The sequence below is a fragment of the Vulpes lagopus genome, chromosome 10 (genome assembly GCF_018345385.1).
Source record: "Vulpes lagopus strain Blue_001 chromosome 10, ASM1834538v1, whole genome shotgun sequence".
In the NCBI taxonomy this organism is placed as follows: Eukaryota; Metazoa; Chordata; class Mammalia; order Carnivora; family Canidae; genus Vulpes; species Vulpes lagopus.
Genome location: NC_054833.1, coordinates 31,996,277 through 32,012,212, shown reverse-complemented (window position 1 = coordinate 32,012,212; position 15,936 = coordinate 31,996,277). Strand labels below are relative to the sequence as shown.

General features: G+C 49.7%; 1 long non-coding RNA gene across 1 annotated transcript; it reads right to left on the bottom strand.

Moving 5' to 3' along the window:
• Window positions 1-158: 158 nt before the first annotated feature.
• Window positions 159-8,743, bottom strand: LOC121500809. Its single transcript, XR_005990452.1, has 3 exons — window positions 7,580-8,743; window positions 6,526-6,648; window positions 159-1,165 (listed from the first exon to the last, which is right to left on the bottom strand). It is a non-coding gene; the product is annotated as an uncharacterized LOC121500809 (long non-coding RNA).
• Window positions 8,744-15,936: the final 7,193 nt, after the last annotated feature.

The window sequence follows — 15,936 nt, the reverse complement described above, 5'->3', positions numbered from 1 at the left end:
CTCCACCATCAGCAGCAGGGCTGGGCTTGTGTCCAGCAAGCCCTCAGGAGGAGGCAGTGGGATGGTGCTCCGTATCAATGGGTGACATGAAGAGGGGAATAAAGAACTAGAGTGAGGGGGACCAGGGGACTGGGTTCTGGTAAATAAACAGAGACTTCAACTCTTCTCCAGGACGTGCTTTTTGCAAAGCCAAAAAGCACCCTGGATACCTCATCATATAGAAAGCTCCTGGATTTGCCTCCGTACCCCTTCAGCCAGGGAGCCCAGCTCCAGGATTATGAAAGGTCAGCTGATTCCAGGACTACAAATCCCAGGCTCCCCTGGGAGGGGGGACGGACACTTCTGAGAGGAAGTGGTTTAGCCAGTCAAACCTCCAGGGCTTCAGCCAATTGAAAAAGGATACGGAGGGAAGCTTTTGAAAGGAATGTCGGCTCACGTGCCTGGGGTCTGTCTCCCTCTCACTCTGACTTGGCCTCCTGTCTAATTGTTTCAGTCTGTCTGAGCTGGTAAATTCCTAAGCACACAGTCAATTTACACTTCGCTTAAAAGCTCTAAGGGGAAACAGAAAAAGTTTCCAGGGAGACCACTCACTTACCTACAACTGCTCCACCAACCTTCTGGATTTTAACTGAGTTCGTTACTTCCTGTGTTTTCTTAGCAGGAGGAGGGAGGCAACTTAGGTAGATAAATGAGCAAGGATGCAATGCCAGAGGTGCTGGGTTCAAATTCTGACCCTTCCGCCTACTGGGCACCTCGTTTGCACTTCCCCGACCTGGGCAGCCGAGTAACGTCTCCTGCAAGAGTTCCTGTGAGGTACTGGATGACACACGTGGAAAACTCTTTATTATTAACTACTGTACAGGAAGTATATACGCAATCACTGTTATCTGCTAGTATTTGCTAGGTTTTTGCAAGAACTTTTATTATATCCTCGGTAACCAGTGAGCACTTTGTTCGGGGAGTTGAGCGCAGGGTAGATTTTGTTTTGTGGGCAATAAGGCATTTTCCAAATGGGTGAAAAGTGGGAGTAAATTGGATTTTCCAGAGACTCATCGTGTGTCCCCCATGCCCAGCCGGCCCTCGTCGTGCCCCGCTTGGGCTCCTGCCCTCCACTGGCTCTGTGTACACCTGAAGTCTGTCGAGCACGCTGCCAAGCTGCGGGATGCTGCAAATAAAATGAGATTGTTATGAAAGAATGCTAAAAATGCCCTTTGTCAGAAATGCTGGGTTGGGTTTTTAAATCAGCTAAGAAATAGGGGCTTGGAGCTGGGATTTTATGCTTAGTAAGCTTGGCTCCGATTGTTTGAAGACCCCAAGCAGCCTGTACGTTCCATGAGAGAAGAGACGGTGTTTTGTTTGCTGTGGTGGCAGCAGGACGCAGTAGTGGGCCAGTCGTTTACACGCTCAAAGAACAGATAAAGAATGGGGCGGGGAGGGGGGGTGGAATCAGAGAGACCTGGGTGTGAAGCCCAGCATTTCCACTATCCTCACGATGATAACATGCTGTATCTGACGCTTGATTTTCCCTTCTGCAAAGCGAAGATTATAGTCCTAACTGTACAAGGCTATCACGAGAGCTAAGTGAGATACTACAAATAAAATGTTCCATGTGTCGAAAAGAACTGTGGAAATCCAAGATACCTCTTGGTAAGTAGCTCTCTGTTCTTCTCTGATATCATAAAATAGAGTCAAATCACACTCCTCAATTCTTATGCCTATTATGAATATACTATTCTAATTTTAAAAATTGCAAAAGCTTGAAACAGTCACAAACTAACGGAGGAGCTGCGTTTACGAAGGACATTTTTTATTGAGCTACTCCAAAGCTGCGGACCTGATGCCCCATCACACCAAATCCTTCAGTGTGCATTTCCTACAAACAAACACAAACAGTGTATATTTCTCCTACATAATCCAATATGATCGTGAAAAATCAGAAAATTAAGATGGGCAGACCACTCCCACGTAACCCGTAGGCACCATGTACTCTTAGCTAATTGTCCTACTATTGCCTTTTGTAGCAAAAGGATTCTGCCCGTAATTCCAATTGCATTTAGTTGTCCCATGTGTTTAGTCTGCGACACTCCTGAGTCATTTCTTGACTTTTAGGACTTTGACGACTATGAGTATTTTGGGCCAGTTATTTTGTAGAATGGCCTTCAGTGTGGAGATGTCTGGTATTTCTTCCTTATCAGATTTAGGCTAGGAATCTCTGGTGGCAGTGACGAGTGCCTTCTCCACACACTTTATGGGTGGCACACACTTTCAGTTTATCCCATTATTGATCAAGTTCATTTTACGGTGTCTTCCAGTCTTGTCCACTGTACAGTTACTCTTTTCCCCTTTGCAGTTAACAAGTATTTTGTGGGTAGGTACTTTGAAATTACATAAATATTCCTCTTCAAAATTCAATATATTCATTCATTTATTTTGCTAGAGACTCATGGTTTCTTATTTTATCTGCTGGATATATGTTCCTATCATTGTTTGATTTGGTGATGCACTTGTTCCAGTGAGATGCCATTTAAGCTGGCTTGTGTGTCCTTTGATATGTTCCCTTGATATGTCCTTTGATCTGCTCAAGTGATCTTTGAGCACTTCCTTGTTTTTCCAGCAACATATTTTAGGCTCCTTTTCCTAACCATGAAATCTATTGTTTCCTCTTAGGATCTCTTGGAGAAAAGGTTCTTTTTAATGGGAAATGATATTTAGAACCCAATATCTCGGTGCTAGGTGTGCTCATTGCTATTGTAGCATCACTGCTCCTGGACCTTTTCAGGGGACAGAGCTAGGCAACATTTGTACCTACATATACATACATCACATAGACACAACAGAAAGAGATCTATATACACACATATCCCGTTAGGGTTCTCCAGAGAAACAAGCTGATGGGCCTGGAAAGCCAGTGATGTAATTCAATCTGAGTCAGTCCAAAGGCCAGAGAATGGGGTGGGGTGGGGGCAATGATGTAAGTCCCAAGTCGATTCTGAAAACCTGAGAACCAGGAGTGCTGGTGTCTGAGGACAGAAGAGGGTGGATGTCTCAGATGAAGCAGAGGAAAAGAATTTACCCTTTCTTCCCCTTTTTGTTCAGATTGGCCCTCAACAGACTGGATGGTGCCCACCCACACTGGTGAGGAAGATCTTTCCTCTGGTCTACTGTATCAAATGCTAATCTCTCCCAGAAACACCCTCACAGACACACCCAGAAATAATGTTTTACCAGCTATCCGGGCAACACTTCACCCAGTCAAATTGACACATAAAAATAACCATCACATATGCTTAGACATTGGTATCCGTATTTATTTCTTTATCTATTCATATTGAAAACCCGAAGTTCACGCAGATGCAGCCATTTCTGATCTAACACCACAGGGTTCACCTAGTTTTTCCCCTTCCTTATTGTAATTCCCTTATTTGACAATGAGAAACATGGTTTCCATTAAGCAGAATATATGCACTTACTTATCAATTCTCCTGCAAGTAACCGTGTCCATCTCTGCTGCGCCCCCTCCCCGCTCCCAGTTCCCACTCTGGCCACCTCACCATGTGCTCCCTCCTTACCCTACACCAGGCTGTGCTTCCGGATAGATGTCCTCTTCACCCAGTCCAAGCCCTGACACTCCAAGCCAGGTCACCCCTCTGCAAGGACACCCTCCTCATTCTGCTCAAGCCCTGCCTCTCACGACGGGTCACACCCCAGTCCCCCACAGCCACTGTCTTTCCTACACATGGTGCCCTCCTCACCCAGGGCAGGCCCTGCTACCACTGCACTTTGATACTTGGCCTGCTCTGTTCCCCCCGTATGGCTTCAAGAATAAATACTTCTGGAGAGAAAGGAAATGAATGGGAAGAGAGAGGGAAAGAGAAAAGGGAAGAGAAGCAGATAAAGAGAAGATCTGTAAATATACATTTCAAACCGCACATAGCTCACTGCATGTGTGTATCTTTTGGCCGTGGGGGGAGGACAAGGGGCTCCAAACCTCACTAATGTGTGGTCTCTGCCTGTCTCTGCATTCACGCACATACACACACACACACACACACACACACGCCTACATCTCTGACACGCAGATTCTAGAGAACAGTAAGAGAAAGGAGAGAAGAGTAGAGGATTTAGCCAGAGAGACTAAGGAGCTAGTTGGAGATGGGCATAAAATGAAGCAAATAATTTTGTGCTAGGTATCCAGGGGAGAGACTGGAATGGGGGTGGGGGGAGAGATGGATACTCATTGTGAAAAAACAATGCTCTGGGATATGCCATAAATGTTTTTTAGGAAGAATGGAATCAACTTTTTAATTACTTTTGGCTATTGAGCTGGGCTAAGACCCAGAATCTATTTTATATCTGAAGGTCTGTGTCCTCCATTAGACTATAAAGACAGGAAGGATAGGAACTGCTGGGCCTAATGTTTTCTTTTTAATTCCTCGCACCTAGCAAGTGCCTGGCTTTATAGAAGGATCTGATACATGGGTCTGTTGTTTGTCAGACTGCACCTGCCGACCAGAACGCATCGGAGCCCAGCTGCCCAGCAGGTCTGAGAGGCAGGGTAAGGTGTCTGCACCACGACTTTCTGGTTAACTCCAGAGACATAGAGAGAAAATAAAAACATGAGAGATATGGTAAAAGTATAAGACCAGAGCACTCTTATAATTTGCTGGCAATTTTCTTTTTTTTTTTTTTTTTTTTTTTTACCAAGTCATTGTCTGTCATTCATTGGTTTCCCCAGAAGATGTAGCATTTCCTTCCCCACTGATTCTTATATTGTCTTGAGGCTCTGACTTCCAGAAATGTTTAATCAGGCATCACATATACTCTAGCGATACTTTCCAGATACCTCAGCTTTTCCTGACAACTTTCCCTTCATTTGCTCTTTGTCTTTTTGAGGAACTTCTACTTATCTAGGGTTTTTCTGAGTAACTCAAAGTTTTGTCATTAAAAAAAATCATAACAGAACATATGACTACTCAGAAACCACTATTCATAAGACATCCACCTTGAGATCTTTAAAATGCGGAGAGTTTCAACTCTGTCCGAAGGAACGTAGTCTGTAGGGAAGAAATATGAACTTGCCACTGATTCTGAAAAGCAAAGTCAACTAAATTGTAGCTTAAATCCGCCTTCAAAAGCGTATCGCAGAGGATTCGCAGTCTTCTTTTTTATACACTGAATCTTTAAGGAACTTTGGTGATTACCTGATCAGAATCTAAGACACGATACCCCAATAGATCCAATTTTTCAAGTGGCTTCAATCCAGCAACCAAATCCTAGACTTGCCACTCGTGCTCAAAGCCAACCCTCGAAGATTTTGGTCAGATAGGAGTGAAGAGAGAGTAGCAGAAGAAAGCAAGGATTTTCATCCCCACAGCAAGCTGTGTGGCCAAAGACAGAGTCTTCCCCAAGCTGCCCTTCATGCCTAGGAGACCTGCATTCTGCTAGAAGATGCTAGCCCCTTACCTATACCTCACTCCTAGAGAAATATCCTATATTCTGAGTATTTGTTCTGCGAGGTTTCCGGAAAACTCTGGAGATGCCTCAAAAATCATTTGCATAGAATGTGCACTTAGGTTAAGTCTTACTTTGCAAGAAAGATCTAGATTTTAGGAGATCAGTTACTCAATTTGTTGAGAGTTCATTACAAATGGCTCCACAGCTTTGTCTTAGCAAATGTCCAAAAATCAATGGAGAGAAAACTGGAGTCAAAACAAGGTCTCATAATTCACAAGCAGTAGGTCCCTGGAGGGAGTCTAGTCCACCTCCAGCACTTTGGGTAACAGAGCAGATGGACAAACGTTCTTTATATAGGAAGTCCTGCTGGTTTTCCTGGGAGAAACTATGACAAAAAGCCAGAGGAACAGATAACTTGGCTTCTAAGATATAAGTTTAACCAGCTAAATGCAAAAATATGAGTTTACTCAGAGTCATAGCATCTTGAGAAGGTGAAAACCATTCCTCTCTAAATCCTCAACCATCTTCATCTCTGAGGGAAAAAAAATGGAAAGATTGGCCTAACCCTGGAATTTCCTGATCTTAGTGGATTTACGACCAAAGATCCAACGGATGACCCAGGTCATTACTGCTGGCTGCACAGCAAATTCAATTATCCTAAATTCCAGCACACCACCCTTCTTCCTGTCCCTCACCCCTTCCTTATCATAATCTTTCCGGGGCCATCCACCCCCACTGGGTTGTCTGAGCCCAAGTTTCATCTCTCAGCAAGCTCCGAGCTAACCATCAGTGCCGAGGACATCTCATCAGAGGGACAAAGCCACGTTCTTGATGAAGAACAGTGACATAAATTCAAGCCCAGCCAGGACCAATTCCCAGCTATCTCTAAGGATGGAGAAAACAGCATTAGGACATGAGAAGTTATTTCTCGGATGATAGCTTGGAAGCCCTTAGTAACTGATTAAAGGACAAGTCTTTTGAATGGTTTTATCTACAGAGGTTTTAATGCCATTGTGCCCATTATCTGCCTATCCCCCACCCTGGCCATATATGGTTAAGGAGCATCCTTACCTTATGCAGACAGATCTCACAGAAGGTAGATCTTTGTGTCATAAGGGACAGGCGCTCATTCAGAGTCCCTGAGGTACTGGGAGCTCACTCTAAAACACCCATGGCGATGAGGGAGGTGGGTGTCTGCAAAAATGGACAGACAGCCTCATGGAGCCTGGAATAAGAAAGCTACTAGAGCCCAAGGAAGTCAAGAGAAGATGCTTCTCAGTTCCCATGACCAAGATACCTTCTTCACATCCACTTTTGTGTCCTTCCACCACCACACGCCTCCATCTCTCCATATGCCCGTTAAAATGATGGAGAGGGGTGCCTGGGTGGTGCAGTGGGTTGAGCAGTTGAGCGATCAACTCTTGGTTTCACCTTGGGTGGTGATCCTGGGGTGGTGGGATGGAGCCCCTTGCCGGGCTCTGCGCTCAACACGGAGTCTGCTAAAGTTTCTTTCTGCCTCTCCCTTTGCCCCTACCCCACCCCTTCAAATAAATAAATAAATCTTTTAAAAAATCGTTTGAGAGAAGGTCTGCCGAGTTATTTACTTGCTAAGCTAATTATTGTCACCTCACTCAAAGCACCTCAAGGCTTACTTGAAGCTCATGGCTTAGCTGTCCTTGGGTCAGGGCCCCACGGTGGTGACCCAGAGAGTCACATGTTACAGAGCAGCCCTGGCTCCTCCCTGAGTGGGGCTGTGGGCATGGCAGGCACCCAGACTGGCTGGCTTAGGCCATCCCTCCTGCCAGAGTCAGGACGACACCAAGTGCGGAACGACCCAGCCCAGCGTCTCCTATGAAAGCAACCCCCAGCCTCAGCTTCCAGGACACATTTGGTTTCCATGCTCCACCTGGAATCTTAAATTATGTTATGAAAAGTCTAAAAATGCCATTTTACACCAGGATACTACATCACCACTGGACCTAAACTAAAACATGGCTTCTTGGGGAGGAAGGAAGTATCAGTGGGTGAAGTCGGTTATGGGTTTTCATCTAATCCTACAGCACCCCAGTGAGGTGGGTGTTACTGAGCTGATTTGTGGTCGAGGATTCCAAGGCTCTGAAATTACCTTAGTAGGTGGACTTGAACCCAGGCTTGCTGTTACCACCTGAAATGTGATGGAACCTGCAGCACCTTCTGACTCTTGGGGTTGTCCACCGGCGTGCACTCATCTCCTCGGTACCTGCCACAGAGGAGACAAAGCAGCCCAGAGAGCCGTTTCCCACTCAGGGCTGAAACACAAAGCACTTTACAGTTTTCGAAGCAATCTCCATATACTCTCTTTTTTCTGGAATACACCTCACTCTTTGAGTATTTGGCCTTTATTGTCTGTCTCTCCCCACTGGAACCTAAGCTGCAGGAGGGCAGGGTTTTATCCATTCTGCTCCAGGCCGCATCTGGCCCTCGAGCCCTGGAACCGGGCAGCCCCAGGTAGGTGATGAGCACGCATTCCTGCATGAACGGCTGTCCTGGGAGATGGTCTTGGCTTGATGCTCACTTTGCGAGGAACGTGCAGGAAGCCCTGCCCTCCTCTGAGGCTGGCCAAGGTGAGGCGCCTCTGCCCAAACCCCGACTGGACAAGGAGATGCTCTTTTGGAAGGCAGGGGAAGCTGCTGTCAGAGTTTCTAGAAGCCTGCCTCCGCAGCAACATTTGGCCCACCAAAGAAAGGTTCTCATTTGTTTGGAGAAACATTCCTGGAAGCTCTCCCCGCCCCCATCAGGGTCCCAGGGGAGAGGGCCACCTGGCAGTGCCCGGGCGTTAGGGCCTGACCACCCAGGTCCGCGGGGCTCCCCGGCCCCCCCTCCCCCCCAGCCGGGTCCCTCCTCCAGCCGGCTGAATCCAGCCCATTTAAAATGCCCTTTGAAAAGGTCTCTGTTTGGGTGAGCGCCGTGGGCTCTGCCTAGAGAGCGGCAGATTATCTGAAAATAGGTGTTATTGATTACAACCAGGTGGTCTTTGTGGAAAGGCGTCCACTTGAACCAAAATAAATATTTGCCGCACAAAGAACAAGCCGGGCCCTGTTGCGGGGCGGGGGGCGTGCTGGGGGGTGCTGGGGGGTGCTGGGGGCGGGGAGGGTGCTGGCGGGAGGGGGTGCTCAAGGCCTCTCCTGGCCTCGCCGGGGCGCGGCGGGGCAGCCCCGGATTGTGTTTCTGCAATTAGGACAGAGACGCGCAGGGGGTGGCCTGGGGGGGCGGGGGGGGGCCTGGGGGCACAGAGGCCCCGCGTCCAGGGCCAGGCCCGGCTGCAGCCCGCCCCCCCCCTCCGCTCGCCCCGCGATTGTATTTTCTTTGGCTTTCGGGCGCGCTCCTTATTATTTATTTCTTTTCTCTCTGCTTTATTTTTATTTTCAAGTTGCCGGCGGGGCTGGATGCCGGCCATTCACCCCGCTGCCTTGGAGCGGGCGCGCAGACAGCCGGAGCCGGCTCCTCGGGCTCAGGGCTCAGCCCGTCCGCGGCCACCGCACCCGAGGGTGCAGGGGGAGGGGGGAGGGGGGAGGGGGAGGGGGCGGACCTTGGGGGGCGCCGCCGGCAACGGGGTGCTGCATGCAAGGGGATGCTGCGGGGAGCAGGAGGGTCGCCGCAGGAGACAGGGTTTGCAGGCAAGGGGTTGCTGTGGGCGAGGGGGTGCTGCGGGGAGCAGAGGGGGCACTGCGGGCAAGGGGTGCTGCGAGCGAGGGGGTGCTGCGGGGAGCGGGGGGAGGAGCACCACAGGCAAGGGGGTGCTGTGGAGAGTGGGGGGGCACCGCAGGCGACAGGGTGCTGCATGCAAGGAGGTGCTGTGGGGAGCAAGAGGGGCGCTGCAGGCAACAGGATGCTGTGGGCAAGGGGGTGCTGCGAAGATTGGGGGGCGCTGCAGGCGAGGGGGTGCTGCGGGGAGCAGGCGAGGCACATGCCAGGCTCCCCTGTCCAGACCCAGGCCCACAGGACCTGGCTGCAGGCAAGTCGCTCTCTGGAGAAGATGACCTAATTAGGGGTGAGATTTGGGGTTAGTTCAGGAGTGGCCTGAAACTTTGACACCCCCTAGGTCCCTCTGTCCCATTCTAGGTGCAGACTCTGCCCCGGCCTCCTGCCCCCAGGATCGGGGTCAGACAGCCTCTCAGGGGGCACCCGGAGGCTCCCACTCCTATCCCCAGGCTCTGAGCGGTCCCCTCTTGCCTCTCCAGGTCCGGAACCTGCTTCTCAGGAGTCAGGGGTGACTGGGGATGCCCAGGAGAGAAGAGAGGGCGCCAGAGGCCATTGCCCAATGCCAAGGGCGTAGGGCTGGAGGCTGGAGGCTGAAAAAGATGAGGGGGCACACAAAGCAGGAAGGGCCATCCCCAGGGCGATTCTGGAAGGCAGGTAGAGAAGCTGGGGCCAGGAAGAAAGAGGGATAAGAAGGAAATCAGAGAGAGAACAATGCAGGAAACCATTCCTGTCAAGGTCAGATCCTAAGAGGGCTTAGGGCGGTGCTCACAGAGGCAGGTGAGGGATCAGAGGAGAAGCCCCCAGCTCCGAAGTCCTCCTCTTACAGACCTGGTGCTCCTCCTGGCTGAGCCAGAGGTTACCAACCCCTCCGCAACCCAGCATCCTCTTGCTTCGAGAAGACATTCCTGGTGGCTGCTACTGAGTCCGTGGTCTGTTCGCTGGCAGAGTCCCGAGGGTTGTAAAGTAGAATTTCAAGACACTTAAAAACATCCCTGCCTCTGTCTCTCTTTGGCAGCAATTCCCTCTCCTTCCCAGATCATAGCAAGAGCTGCCATTAAGTCCAACGTGGCACAAGCAACAGGCCGCAGGCCAGCCTCTGAGGGGCTAGGCTGACTTTCCAATCCCGGAGGGAACCCAGGACACGGTAGGGCATCAGTAGGCACCTCGCTACGCCCTGTGCTCTTTCCCCTGAGAGGTCACTTCTGAAGGCAAACTTTGCCTGCGCAGAGCCCCAGCATCACTAGTGAGGACCCGTGCATCACAGGGACCTCCCATCCCACCGTCAGGTTGCCGTGAGACCTGGGGAGCAGGAATGGCCTTGTCAAGGTAGAAACACACCAGCGGGCTCCATCAGGAGCAAAGCTGTCCCCAGATTTCAAGAAAAAGGTGGCTTAGTAGTGGATGATTCGATTATCGCTTGTAGCCACACCGAACACCAAATAGGAGGTATTTTGGCCACGTAGCCTGTGACTACATCGGGTGGCAACCAGAAGCAGAGCTTTTATGTGAGCGGAAAATCATCTTTAAGGATCTATACTTCCTCGACTCCACCGCTCATCGGAAAGCCAGTTCGGGCCTATAGGCCTTTGCCATCCCCGCAGGCACCTGAAGGTTCTAATTCCAGAGTCTGCAGTGGGGGGCCCACCGCGCTTCCAACGAATGCCCTCAGGTGACTACGGGCACAGCTCGGCCTGGCACACACGCTCCACCATGCGCTGGTACATGCGTAATGAGCGGCTCTCTTAAAAGGGTTGGCGGTAGGGTCCTGATTTGTAGACTTTGCTGATTTCCAGGGTGTAAATACTTGCACTATAGCTAATTTCAAGCTACCACGTGAAGACTCTGAACTCGGAGCTGGAAAGAGATGCTCCCAATTGGCTCTTGTAACTTGGACCCTCCCGAGAGACGTACGACACTGAAGTGGCAGGTCCTCGGTCGCAGGGCCAGGACAGGAACCTAGATTCAGCCCTGCCCACTGCCTCGCACCACGGCTCCCTGTCCTCTTAGCAGACACCAGTCCACAGGCGAGCGCCCCGCACCAGTGGCTTGGACCACAGCCAGAACGCAAGCAGCAAACAGAAAAGAAATAAACGCTTGGAGCCTGTCTTTCCTTCCTCTCCCCTTTGCGATCGAGTCCTTAAGAATGTGGTATGGCTGGAGGAAAGACCTGAGTGCCCGGCTCCTGGGGTTTGTGTTCTTTGAGGGGAAAGTGAAAGAGGCGAAGGAACGATTCTGGGAAATGTGGGCAGAGCCTTGGCAAATTTCAGAGGCCAAATAGGAGGTATTTTCGCCAGCTGGCCCTGGACGATTCTACGCAGGGCCTCAGAGACACTGTGGCGGTATCGGGATGGGGAGGATTGCAGAGTGGTCAGGCTGGGACATAAGGAGACCAAGAGCAGGGCATGGTTCGTCTTTCCGTGGTTCATTCAGAGCCAGCATCAGAAAACCCCAGAAATCCGGTTTACGGGAAAACTGCATCAAAAAAACAAAAGAAGCATCTGATAAGATCCTCCAGAATTCTGGATGTTTAGAGACATCCTCTCGCGCGGAGTCAGGTTTCTAACTATTGAGGCCTCCGCTGGCTCTTGCTTACTCAGAGCTCCAGTTCATAGAGTCATGGAATTGAGGAGTTCATTCTAGAAATAGGATAAACTTGAGGCCCAGAGAGGTAAGAAAATTTACCCACGACGGCATTGCTATTGGATCAGCAGCAGTTAGAATTCAAATGTCCTAGGTCTAGGCAAGCCCTGGACCTTTATCGAGACCCCTAGATACTATAATGCATTTGCTCTGAGTTCTCTTCTGCTTAAAATTATTGTTAAAAAAAAATGCATGGTTATAAAAGAAATGCCGCCACCCAAAGATGATCAGATAATGACCGGGAATCACTTCCACTTGCTTCCACCTAAACCAGTGGTTCTCAGCCTCACTGTATAATTAGCGGCTCCAGGAAAGCAGGTAAAAATCCCTATTAAGCGTGAAAAATCCTAATGGCCAGGTTGTCTCCCTACAGAATTAGATCAGAAAGTGGAGGTGGGGGGCGGCAAGCTTTAGTATTCTTTGAGGCTCCCCAGATGGTGCCAGTGTGTGCCCCAAGTCGAGGACCACCAGCCTGGAATATTCTCCTCTCGTGTCTTTGCATAGCTGGCTCCTCCCCGCGGGTCAGAGCAGCTCCGGGGTGCAGTCTTCATTGTCGTCTCCAGGACTGTCGGCCCTCACAGCACATTTGGTAACTGAGTGGATGAATGAGTGGATTTGTGGTTACTTCTGAGTCTTCAAGTGCATACACGCATACGTATAAATATGTGTATATACATATACGTGTGCAACAAAATTGTATGTTTTTAAAAATACCTGCAACTTAAATTTTATTTTTCTTTATTATGTTTATTTTATTTTATAAATTTATTTTTTATTGGTGTTCAAAATTTGCCAACATATAGCGACTTAAATTTTAAAACATTAAAGTGTTTATTATTTTCAGTTCCCACTTCTTTCACTTGGCATTTGGGGAGCATTGTCTAAAACCATCACAGTGTTTCGTAGATGTGATTAGTAATGCGCTGTGCTCTCACGCCCTGGACTCCGGATGTAACCCAGGAGCACCCCCCGTCTCCTGATCCTTGCCCTCTGCCTCCCATCATCTGGCTAACTCTTCCCCAATGCCTCGGGGTTCACCTTCACGTCTGTTCCTTACAGGCTCTCCTTCTGCCTCAGACGCCCCTTCGACACCTGCATTTCCTGCCGCTGCCTCTAGGACACGAGCTCCGTGATGCTCCCGGTGTATCCTGGTTTCCAGCGCACGCCCAGGACCTCGCCGAGTGCCCAGCATGTGCTGGGAGTAGCACGCTATCACACTCCAGCGTGGTCCACGCTGCTTTTAACGCATTTCCCGATGGTGGCACACTTGGGTTTTTCGTCACTCCCAATAATCCGGAGACACATAGCCTTGTGTACGTCTTCCTATGATTTAAGCCGCTAGATGCCTACAGTAAAAATAATCCCATAAAAGAGAATCTTGCTTTATCATGGACACTGTTTTCTCATAGGTTTTCCCCATTGATCTTCTGTACAACTTTGTTATTATCTTCGTCTTAAGAGGAGAAAGCTAAGACTCAGAGGTTCCGTCACTTGCCAAAGTCACAAGGAGGGCCACTGGAAGAGTCGGGATCGTAACCAGGCCTCCAGGGGACAGGAATTAGCCTGTTATTGGGGAAAGCCCATGACCCGCGCTTGTGCGCATGGGTCTTTTCTGTCTTCCAGGGTTGTTGTGAGGATGGAGTGGGCAAATACGGGGCATCTGGGGGGCTCAGCTGGTTAAGCATTCGACTCTTGATTTCAGCTCAGGTCATGATCTCAGGGTTGTGAGATCAAGCTCTGCGCTCGGCATGGACTCTGCTTCTCTCTCTTTCTCTCTCTCTCTCTCAAATAAATAAATAAATAAATAAGCAAATAAATATAAATGTGTAACACACAGGTGTGTACCAGCTTTGCCCTCAACACCCCCATGTGGACCTTGGGCAAGCCTCAGTCTTCTCATCTGTAAGATGGGGAATAATAATATGAATTCAGCTTTCTCTGTAGAGAAAATGTGCAGCATCTCAGCTCTAGCGGACTCTTAATAAATGACTGCTTTGGGATGCCTGGGTGGCTCAGTGGTTGAGCATTTGCCTTTGCCCCAGGGCCTGATCCTGGAGACCCAGGATCGAGTCCCACATTGGGCTCCCAGCATGGAGCCTGTTTCTCCCTCTTCCTGTGTCTCTGCCTCTCTGTCATGAATAAATAAATAAAGCCAAATAAATAAATAAATAAATAAATAAATAAATAAATAACAGCTTTCTCTAGTGCCATCCTAATCTCTCTCGTGTCATAAACTTTTATGTCACATTTTCATTTTGCAAACGAAAACGTTTTCACTGACATTTTGTCAGCACGGCCATGATTGGGTGACCCAGGTATCTTAGTATCTCAGCAAAATACCCTAAACATAAGGCCTATTAAAGAGCTCCCGGGGCCTGCCAAAGCCCCTCTCTGCCCTGAGCTGCGGAGGCCTTTCCACCGGCCGCTGTCACTTTGCCATCTGGAGGTGTATGGTGCCACCTCCTGGCCAGGGGCGCACAGCGCTACCCTAGGACAGACCGCTGCTGTAGGGTCCCTTCCCTTCAGACTTCCTCTCTGGTCGGTTCAGTAATATCCCCTGTTTCTCCTTTCCTAGCCACGTGCTGCCGCTTTCCCAGGGCCGTTAAGACATGGTGAACAAGTCATCTCCTTCTGGAGCTTTTGGTTTCTCTCCCTGCAAGATAACAGGGTAGGATCAGGAACCGGATCGCGGGTCCTGCTCACTGCCAAGCCTCTAGGATTCGATGCCTGTGCAGGGGACGCAGAGGGGAGGGATGGGAGGAAGGCAAGCTACCTCTCCTCAGTTAAGTTCAAGGCTGGGAACAGAAAGCAAAGGCTGGAATAGAAGGAGCGAGGGATGATGAGGCTCAGACACAGGGTAAAAGGGCACGGGGGTGAGGGAGGGGGGTGGGGGGTACAAACCACTCCCTCCTCCTTGCGCATCATCAGCAAAGCCATCACTTACCAGCAGGCCCGCTACCGTCCAGCGGGAGCCTACAGTGGGTGCTGTGCTCAGCGCTTCCCCTACTATCATGTCACATAGCATTTCACACTATTGTCCTTCCAGTGACTCTTTAACATAGATAATAATTCCCATTATTTACAACTGGGGGAAAAAAAACAGGTTCAGAAAGGTTAAGAACTAGTTTTGGATACGATGGTGGGTAAATGGGAGAACTGAGCTTGGCCAGGTCTGTGAGCCTTCAAAGCCACCCAACTTCACGCTGCACTTCCTGCCTTCAAACTCTCTTTCGTTCTTACCTACATTTATTTTTCTTTCATGCTTTCATCAGGGCATGTCCTTAAGAGGTGGTCACAGATGCAGGTTGTGATGTGGGGAATGTACAGAGCCGTCAAGAAAATTATGGTCCCTGCCACCGAAGCCAGCGTTGCTCAGGGTCCCAAGGGCCTGCTAATTAGTGAATCGCCTACTTTTTGCTTCATCGGGATTTCTGAAGTCCCTTCTGTGACCATGGAGACAGGCCTCTCCCTGTCTTCCTCCGCTCTTTGGATACCAAGTGCAAAGATGCAAGTGCCCTCTGCGTCCCCCAAGGACACAGTCCAAGTGTGTGGGGCCTTCTCTGAGGCCCAGACTCAGACTCCCTAGCCTCTGGTCCTGACAAGCAATCTCCTGATCTCTGATGCGACCTTCCTGGGGAGCTTTCTTTTAGGAACAGTGATGCCTGGGCCTGAGGGTTGGGGTGGCCCAGGGAAGAGCACTGAACTAACTAGAAAACAGAACCCCTGGGCTCTGCCTCTTGCTTTCTCATCTGTAGCTCGGTGACCCCAACAAGTCATAGATAGGGTCTCTGAGCATGTTTACCCCGCTCTCCCGAAAAATGAGAATGGTGGCACACACTCCCCCCGCCCCCCGCCGCCTTGAAAGCTAATTTCCACCTCTAATTTTTTTCTCTCCAATCCATCCTACACCAATACCAAAGCTACATTTCTAAAATATTCATTTCTTCATGTGTTTGCCCCCCGGAGACTTCTGTGGTCGACTGATGGAGTCAAGATTCAAACTCAGGGCTGACACCAAACCTCTGACTCCTGACCATGAATTGCTACTTGCCTCCACACTGCACGCCAGTACTGCCACCATGTAAACCAGCCTGTCACCTC